Below are 7,398 nucleotides of genomic sequence, written 5' to 3' on the forward strand. Positions count from 1 at the left end.
TTCCCTGCCTCGGCGCTGTTCCGCTGGCTTGGGAGAGACTCCAGCTCCCTCCCCCCACCCCTCACCGTGTACAGTGTCCCGGAGGAGGCCGTTGGCAAAGGTGCTGGTCGGAAAGCAGACAGTTGAACTCGCTGTAAAATCACGCCGGTCGGGTCACGATGGTCCTTCGCTTGACGCTTGAACAGAGAGGCCGTCGGCGACGACAGACCCCGATTCTCAGTCTGGAGTTAAACTCTGCGTCGGTCCTATAGAGCTCGGCTTTAATAAGTACTGTTTTGTTTTGTTTTTTAGAGAGGAAAAAAAAAACCTCAGTCTTCTGATTTAAAAACCAAAGGATCTCGCAGATATATTCCATGCATTCCGCAGATATTTGTTTTAATTTCATTTGGGGGTCTTAAAGTCTGGCTTTCACGCCACATAACGGCGTTTTTTTTCCTCCTTTCTTTCTCCGCCTCAGAGAGTATTGAAACCCGCGGCTTTCAATATCGGGGTTCAGCCGTGCTTGGGGTGGGGGGGTGGCGGGGGGCCATTTCGATGTTTTTGAGGCTGTAAAAGCGAAGGACAAGACCGAGGAGCCGGACACCGCGGCCGGACCGGGGTCGTGTTCGGACCCGCCGGTTGCTAGGAGACGCCGTGCGGCCCTGGACCGCCGGCAGAGGTTCTGGCCGCGCTGGTGTCGCCCCGGAACCGGGTTGAAGAGCCCGAAATTCGGGACAGAGGCCTTTAAAACGGTTATTGAAACTGTTCTGAGTGGAGGGCCATCGTGGACTCGCCTTCTAACCCGTTTTCGTTCGGAACCGGTGGCGCATCATTTGACGGACCGCGACAAAACGCCTTTTTTTGTTTTTGTGGGGAGAGATTCGCTAAAGTATCGCTAAACCACGCAAATACCACGCACGGCTTTAATATTTTGCCCGCACCGGCGCGACCTCGCCTCCGCCGCTCCGACTAATACAATAATAATAATATAAATAATAATAAAAACCGATTTTCTTTTAAGGGGTTTATCTGTGGCCGCCTAGATAGCGACCTCACCCATCTTGCGTTCAGAAACTTTCACGTTTTTTTTTTAATTTCCTGATATAATCGCACACATCTAGTCGGTAATAATCCTGGATAAGAAACGGGCGACGCTTGGATATTGATGTCTGTAAGACAACTCTCCCGGGCCGGTTCAGATCGTTGTGTTTCAGAAGCTGACCTACAGTACATTCGCTTCGTTTTCGAAGTTTCTCGAAGCTCGCCCAACCCGTCACATTAACGGGCAGCGCCGTGGGGTCGGTAGAATAGAGCAGGGGTCCCCCCGACTCGAGTTCTGGGGACCTCCCCCCTACACAAACACACACACACGCTGTTTTTAATTCCACCCGAGGACCCTCGATTAAATAACTGAAATCAAATCTCACTGGACCCGCACGACAGGGGTTCAATGCCGGGGTCGTTGTTTTCAGCTCAACGCCGGGTAGGAGGTCGTGTTTTTCCGCTGCTTTAAGCAGCAAAATCTCATACCTCTCTGAGGGGAAGAAGAGAAACTGGCAAAGGCTCCAACCTCTGATGTTTTCAAAGCCGATACCCTGGCTTCTCTCCAGACACAGCTGGGTGAGCTCCTCCAGTCAGGACAGGAGGCTCTTCTGTACACAGAGAGGGGTGGGGGTGGGGAACAAGCCGCCCAGCCCCTGTGGTTGAAGCCGGTACCCCGGCTTCTCTCCAGACACAGCTGGGTGAGCTCCTCCAGTCAGGACAGGAGGCTCTTCTGTACACAGAGAGGGGTGGGGGTGGGGAACAAGCTGCCCAGTCCGTGTGGTTGAAGCCGATACCCTGGCTCCTCTCCAGACACAGCTGGGTGAGCTCCTCCAGTCAGGACAGGAGGCTCTACTGTACACAGAGAGGGGTGGGGGTGGGGAACAAGCTGCCCAGTCCGTGTGGTTGAAGCCGATACCCTGGCTCCTCTCCAGACACAGCTTGGTGAGCTCCTCCAGTCAGGACAGGAGGCTCTTCTGTACACAGAGAGGGGTGGGGGTGGGGAACAAGCTGCCCAGTCCGTGTGGTTGAAGCCGATACCCCGGCTTCTCTCCAGACACAGCTTGGTGAGCTCCTCCAGTCAGGACAGGAGGCTCTTCTGTACACAGAGAGGGGTGGGGGTGGGGAACAAGCCGCCCAGCCCGTGTGGTTGAAGCCGATACCCTGGCTGCTCTCCGGACACAGCTGGGTGAGATTCAATTAATCGTTTGAGACCTGTGCTGTGCCTCTCCTGGAGTATTCTGTTGTTGTTTTTTAAAACGCCGGATTTGCTCCTTCACGATCGGTTTTCCCCCCCCAGGCGCCGCCCTCGCGCAGCTGCCGGCGGGCCGGCCCCAGGAGCTCCGCGCGGTCCGCCCGGGCGACGCCGTCACCCTGCGCTGCGACATCCCCTACCGCCTGGAGACCCTGTGGCTGGCGCAGCGCGCCCGCCGCCCCCCGGCCGTGCTGGTCCGCTGGAGGCGCTGCAGTAGCGCTCACTGCAACGCGACGCCCGCCCGGGAGGACGGCCCCCGCCTCTCCGCCCTGCCCGACTCGCCGCCGGGCTCCGTCGGCCTGCGGATCGAGAACGTCACCGAGGACGACCTGGCGCTGTATTACTGTGCCGACAGAGTCGAGGGCCAGTTCACCTTCGGAAACGGAACCCTGCTCGTCTTCCCAGGTGGGAGATCTGGGGCGGGGGCTCAGCGAGGCTGGATCTGGCCAGTCAGTGTGTCTGTTAGTCAATCAGTGTGTCAGTGTGCCAGTCAGTGTGCCAGTTCATCAACCAGTGTGTCAGTGCACCAATCAGTGTGTCAGTGTGCCAGGTAATCAATCAGTGTGTCAGTGTGCCAGTCAGTGTGCCAGTTCATCAACCAGTGTGTCAGTCTGCCAGTTCATCAACCAGTGTGTCAGTGCACCAATCAGTATATCAGGGTGCCAGTTAATCAATCAGTGTGTCAGTGTGCCAGTTAATCAATCAGTGTGTCAGCGCACCAATCAGTATATCAGGGTGCCAGCTAATCAATCAGTGTGTCAGTGTGCCAGTCAGTGTGTCTGTTAGTCACTCAGTGTGTCAGTGTGCCAGTCAGTGTGTCTGTTAGTCACTCAGTGTGTCAGTGTGTCAGCGCACCAATCAGTATATCAGGGTGCCAGTTAATCAATCAGTGTGACAGCTAATCAATCAGTGTCAGTGTGCCAGTTAATCAATCAGTGTGTCTGTGTGCCAGTTAATCAACCAGTGTGCCAGTCAGTATATCAGTGTGCCAGTCAGTCTGTGTGCCAGTTAGTCAGTCAGTGTGCCAGTCAGTCAGTGTGCCAGTCAGTCAGTGCTCCAGTCAGTCAATCAGTGTGCCAGTTAGTCAGTGTGCTAGTCAGTCATTCAGTGTAAAAATCAGTCAGTCAGTCAGTGTGCCAGTCAATCAGTACACTAGTCAGTCAGTCAGTCTGTCCATAGTGCTGTCTCTCACAGGGATACATCAGTAAAGGCCGACTCACCCCCCCCCCCCCCTCGCCCTGTCTTGCCACCCTGTTACAGATACGGCTGTCGAACCCGGGACCTTCCCACTGTGCTGGGTCCTCCAGGGCTGCACAGCTGTGACGCTGGCTGTGATCTGCTCCTGCTGCACCTACTGCCTCTGTCATCGGCCAGGTCAGAGCACCTCTCGATCAGACCGGGGTACTGTGCCCACGTTCTGAAACAGATATTGTTCTTCATTCTGAAGGGAAAGAACTATACAGTACTGCCAGGCTGGAGGAACTGAGTCTCTTTAGTCTGAAGGGAGTGTCCCACACTGCCAGGCCGGAGGAACTGAGTCTCTTTAGTCTGAAAAGGGGTGTCCCACACTGACAGGCTGGAGGAACTGAGTCTCTTTAGTCTGGAGGGAGTGTCCCACACTGACAGGCCGGGGGAACTGAGTCTCTTTAGTCTGAAGGGAGTGTCCCACACTGACAGGCCGGAGGAACTGAGTCTCTTTAGCCTGAAGGGAGTGCCCCACACTGACAAGCCGGAGGAACTGAGTCTCTTTAGTCTGAAGGGAGTGTCCCACACTGACAGGCTGCAGGAACTGGGTCTCTTTAGTCTGGAGGGAGTGTCCCACATTGACAGGCCGGAGGAACTGAGTCTCTTTAGTCTGGAGGGTGTCCCACACTGACAGGCCGGGGGAACTGAGTCTCTTTAGTCTGAAGGGAGTGTCCCACACTGACAGGCTGCAGAAACTGGGTCTCTTTAGTCTGAAGGGAGGGTCCCACACTGACAGGCTGGAGGGAACTGAGTCTCTTTAGTCAGAAGGGAGGGTCCCACACTGACAGGCCGGGGGAACTGAGTCTCTTCAGTCTGAAGGGAGTGTTCCACACTGACAGGCCGGAGGAACTGGGTCTCTTTAGTCTGGAAGGAGTGTCCCACACTGACAGGCTGGATGAACTGAGTCTCTTTAGTCTGGATGGTGTCCCACACTGACAGGCCGGGGGAACTGAGTCTCTTTAGTCTGAAGGGAGTGTCCCAAACTGACAGGCTGCAGAAACTGGGTCTCTTTAGTCTGAAGGGACGGTCCCACACTGACAGGCTGGAGGGAACTGAGTCTCTTTAGTCAGAAGGGAGGGTCCCACACTGACAGGCCGGGGGAACTGAGTCTCTTCAGTCTGAAGGGAGTGTCCCACACTGACAGGCGGGAGGAACTGAGACTCTTTAGTCTGAAGGTAGTGCCCCAGACAGAGAGGCTGAAGGAACTGAGTCTCTTTAGTCCGAAGGGAGTGTCCCACACTGACAGGCTGGAGGAACCGAGTCTCTTTAGTCTGAAGGAACTGAATCTCTTTAGTCTGAATGCGATCCACCGATCGGGACAGGAGACCCTTCCCTTCCTCCACCTCCTGTCCCTGTCGGACACTCCCCAGAGCTCAGTCAGTGCACTGAAAGCAGGATTCTCTTCACGATGCTTCTTCATTTCTATCCCTCCGTCCGTCCTTGTGGTCCGAACTCTGTCCGGAAAGGCCGCCGCCGAAGAGCCGGGGGAAACCAGCAGAGCACGAAGGACAGGAACAGCCTCGACGACGACCTGGTAACCACACGCAAAAAAACAAGACAACCGCTGATCTTTGGACCAGCCAGACCGGCAGTGAGATCCGAGACGTACTGTAGGAGTCTGCAAGACAGCTTCACTCGAGAGACACTTCCTCATGAGGAGTAAACTCACAGTGTACAGACAGACTAAAGACCAGAGATTCAACACACACACACACACACACACACAGGAGTCAGATGAGCTGTTAATACACTTGCTTTCATTTAAAAACACCTTCTTCTGGACCAGCACGTAGAGTGAACTCTCAGTGTACAGACACACTAAAGCCCAGAGATTCAAGACACACGCACACACACTGAGACTCAGCTTGAGTGACTCTTGAGTCAGATGAGCTGTTGACAAACGCACTTTCTCTCAGATACACCTACTTATGTACCAGCACACACACTAAACTCACAGTCTGCACACAGTAATCTAACAGTTTGCACATGGAGCAAAAACGCAAGATCACACACACACACACTGAGACTCAGCTTGAGTGACTCTTGAGTCAGATGAGCTGTTGACAAACGTACTTTCTCTCAGATACACCTACTTATGTACCAGCACACACACTAAACTCACAGTCTGCACACAGTAATCTAACAGTTTGCACATGGAGCAAAAACGCAAGATCACACACACACACACTGAGACTCAGCTTGAGTGACTCTTGAGTCAGATGAGCTGTTGACAAACGTACTTTCTCTCAGATACACCTACTTATGTACCAGCACACATACTAAACTCACAGTCTGCACACGGAGCAAAGACCACAGATTCCACACACACACAACTTCAGCTCCGACCAGAAACACACAAGCTCAGACACGTGGGAGGAAACCGCGGCTCATTCTGGCTCGGCGAAGACACGCTCTGCGTAGAATAGGCCTGGGCACACACTCTGTGAGTGTGTGTGTGCGCGCGTGTGAGTGTGGAGTCTCCGGTTTCTCGGCTGCGTCTGTGCACAGCGAGATTCCTGTGCGTGCTGGTACACAGGAAGGTGGAGGTGTATCTGAGAGAAACGTTGATCGACAGCTCATCTGGGTAGCGAGTGGCTCCAGCTGTGTCTCAGTGTGTGTGTGTGATCTTGCGTTTTTGCTCCATGTGCAAACTGCTTACTATATTTGCTGTTTACTACATTCCTATGTATGCAGACTGTGAGTTTAGTGTGTGTGCTGGTACATAAGTAGGTGTATCTGAGAGAAAGGACGTTTGTCAACAGCTCATCTGACTCAAGAGTCACTCAAGCTGAGTCTCAGTGTGTGTGTGTGTGATCTTGCGTTTTTGCTCCATGTGCAAACTGTTAGATTACTGTGTGCAGACTGTGAGTTTAGTGTGTGTGCTGGTACATAAGTAGGTGTATCTGAGAGAAAGTACGTTTGTCAACAGCTCATCTGACTCAAGAGTCACTCAAGCTGAGTCTCTGTGTGTGTGTGTGATCTTGCGTTTTTGCTCTGTGTGCAAACTGTTAGATTACTGTGTGCAGACTGTGAGTTTAGTGTGTGTGCTGGTACCTAAGTAGGTGTATCTGAGAGAAAGTACGTTTGTCAACAGCTCATCTGACTCAAGAGTCACTCAAGCTGAGTCTCAGTGTGTGTGTGTAATCTTGCGTTTTTGCTCCATGTGCAAACTGTTAGATTACTGTGTGCAGACTGTGAGTTTAGTGTGTGTGCTGGTACATAAGTAGGTGTATCTGAGAGAAAGTACGTTTGTCAACAGCTCATCTGACTCAAGAGTCACTCAAGCTGAGTCTCAGTGTGTGTGTGTGTGTAATCTTGCGTTTTTGCTCCATGTGCAAACTGTTAGATTACTGTGTCCAGACTGTGAGTTTAGTATGTGTGCTGGTACATAAGTAGGTGTATCTGAAAGTACGTTTGTCAACAGCTCATCTGACTCAAGAGTCACTCAAGCTGAGTCTCAGTGTGTGTTGAATCTGTGGTCTTTAGTGTGTCTGTACACTGAGAGTTCACTCTATGTGCAGGTCCAGAAGAAGGTGTTTTTAAGTGAAAGTTTAACAGCTCCTCTGACTCCAGCTGAGTCTCAGTGTGTCTGTGTGCGTGTGTGTTGAATCTCTGGTCTTTAGTGTGTCTGTACACTGAGAGTTTACTCTACGTGCTGGTCCAGAAGAAGGTGTTTTTAAGTGAAAGTTGATTAACAGCTCCTCTGACTCCAGCTGAGTCTCAGTGTGTGTGTGTGTGGAACCTCAGCTCTCTTTGCTCTGTGTGCGTCCTGTGAGTTTCCTGGAGGTGTGATCAAGAAACGACCAGATCAAGAGCTCTTGAGCTGAGCTCAGCACACCTCTGTGTGTGTGTGTGCGTGTGTCTGTCTGCGAGCAGGA

This window comes from Lepisosteus oculatus, chromosome 14 (assembly GCF_040954835.1).
Source record: "Lepisosteus oculatus isolate fLepOcu1 chromosome 14, fLepOcu1.hap2, whole genome shotgun sequence".
Classification (NCBI taxonomy): domain Eukaryota; kingdom Metazoa; phylum Chordata; class Actinopteri; order Semionotiformes; family Lepisosteidae; genus Lepisosteus; species Lepisosteus oculatus.